Source organism: Tupaia chinensis, unplaced genomic scaffold (assembly GCF_000334495.1).
Source record: "Tupaia chinensis unplaced genomic scaffold, TupChi_1.0 Scaffold143603_1, whole genome shotgun sequence".
Taxonomy (NCBI): Eukaryota; Metazoa; Chordata; class Mammalia; order Scandentia; family Tupaiidae; genus Tupaia; species Tupaia belangeri.
This window is the reverse complement of record NW_006203449.1, coordinates 96,446-98,878: the sequence shown is the minus strand read 5'-3', so window position 1 is coordinate 98,878 and position 2,433 is coordinate 96,446. Positions and strand designations below refer to the sequence as shown.

At 35.5% G+C, this 2,433-nt stretch overlaps 1 non-coding gene across 1 annotated transcript; it reads right to left on the bottom strand.

Moving 5' to 3' along the window:
- Positions 1-1,408: 1,408 nt before the first annotated feature.
- Positions 1,409-1,572, bottom strand: LOC114005278 (U1 spliceosomal RNA). The gene has a single exon (XR_003547157.1). It is a non-coding gene; the product is annotated as a U1 spliceosomal RNA (small nuclear RNA).
- Between the last annotated feature and the right edge of the window lie 861 nt (positions 1,573-2,433).

The window sequence follows — 2,433 nt, the reverse complement described above, 5'->3', positions numbered from 1 at the left end:
GAGTGGTTTCCTGTCTAAATAGAGGACTAGCAGGTCTAGGATCTTAAATTCTGGATATTGTACTGGAGCATGTCCTGGAATAGTCTTTGTTATTGCTGTCATTGGTGTCAAAGTTCTGATAACAACCAAAAATTCTTGAATATACATAAATATGTGGAAATTTAATAATATGTTCCTAAATGATTCAGACAGACCTACTGAAAAAAATAAGACAGAAATTAACCTTTACTTGAAACAAATGGTAATGAATATCTTCAATGAAAAACCTCTGGGATACTGCAAAGACAGTACTGAGAGATGAGTTTATGGCAATAGGTGTTCAAAAAAAAAAAGTGATCATAAATAAACAGCCTAATAAAATCTCTCAAGTCGCTGGAAAAGTAAGAACAAACTAAACTCCCTTTTGCCACAATAGCATTGAAAGTGAAGAAGGAAGCTCCTCCCCTTCCCAAAGCTGAAGCCAAAGCAAAGGCTTTGAGGCCAAGTTAGCAGTGCTGAAAGGTTCCAAAATCACAAAAAAAAGAAAGTCTACACATCACCCACCTTCCAGAGGCCCAAGACTCTGTGGCTCCAGAGGCAGCCCAAATATCCTTAGAAGAGCACCCCCAGGAGAAACAACCTTGACCACTATGCCATCACCAAGTTTCCCCTAACCACGAAATCTTCCATGAAGAAGACAGAAGACAACAACATGCTTGTGTTCATTGTAGATGTCAAGGCCCACAAGCACCGGATCTAATAGGCTGTGAAGTTCTATGATATTGATGTGACCAAGGTCAACACCCTAATTAGTTCCGACAGAGAGAAGAAGGCATATGTGTGACTGATTATGTTGATTATAATGCTTTGGATGTTGACAACAAAATTGGGATAATCTAAACTGAGTCCAGCTACCTAATTCTAAGTATTTTTTTCACCATAAAAAAGGAAGAACAAGCTAGACCCAAAAGTAATAAAAGAAATAATAAAAGATCAGAGCAGAAATAAATAAAATAGAGAACAAAAAAGTAATTCAAGAAATCAACAAAATGCCAAGCTATTTTTTTATCAGATAAAAACATTGATAAAGCATTAGTAAGATAAACCAAAAAAAAAGAGGAGACCCAGATAAATGAAATCAGAAGTGAAAAAGGGGACATTACAATGAATATCACAATCATCCAAAAGATCATTAGGTATTACTATGAGCAACTATATGCTAATAATGAGTTGGAGAACCTAGAAGAAATGAACAAATTTCTGGTCATATAGAGCAGATCTAGACTGAATCAGGAAAATACAGAAAACCAAAGTAGTTCAAAAGAAATCATGAAATTGAATCAGTAATAAATATTCTCAATTGGGCTAGACTGAGGTGTATATCATGCTGGGTAAAGTCTCTCATTCTTTTTTCTTTTTTTTTTTTCCCCAGGGGAGAGCATGAACACAGTCCCCCACTACTACAAATTATGCCATCGAGTTTCCCACATTTGGGGAAATCGCAGGAGTCAGCACATCTGGAATGCAATAGATAAGCCTTGCCCTTGGAAAACCACCTTTGTGATCACAATATCTCCCCTGACAGGTAAGTATGGGTAAAATGTCTTTACAATCTAAATGATGTATGGCAATGAAATGTATAAATAATAATTAAAAACAGAAAAAAAAAACTCTCTCAACAAATTAAGTTCAGATCTTATTTTTTCACTACTGATAACCTACCAGTCTTTTAAAGATGAATTAACACCAATACTCTTCAAACTACTCCAAAAGATTCAAATGAAGGGGAACTTCCCAAACTCATTTTATGAAGTCACCATCACCCTTATCCACAAAGTGGACAAATACATGACAATAGAAAAAAAGATAACCTTGATGAAAGTATGTACAAAAATCTTTAACAAAATACTAGCAAACTGAATCCAACAATACGCTAAAAAGATTATACACTGGGGCTGGAAGGTGGCATGGTTGTTAAGATACTGGACTCCCACATGGCTCACCACAGTGTGAGTCCCAGACCCAGTGGCTTAAAAATCATGCTGGAGACATGTGTTTATGTAATCAAAATCCTGAGAGAAAACTGGAGGAAAAGGGATTGTGTTGTGGCATGTCAAAGATATTACTATATGCAATATCTTTCCATTCTTGTGTCTGTTAAATGTTCCATTTTTCAACAAAAAATGGTGCTGAAAAAACTGGATATTCATCTGCAGAAAAATGAACCTAGATTCTCATTTTTCATTGTGTACAAAATTTGATAAAATAGTTAAACATAAAGCCCCAAAGCATAAAACTATGCTAAGAGGAAAACAATGGAGAGACAATTCAAAAACAGTAATAGTAAATGCCAGGAATTGCTTGGGGGAGGGTTGGTATGTTTTCTGAGAGACTATATTATGGACACAAAATGCTAATAGATAATGGGAAGAAGCTATAAGGTAATGTATCACA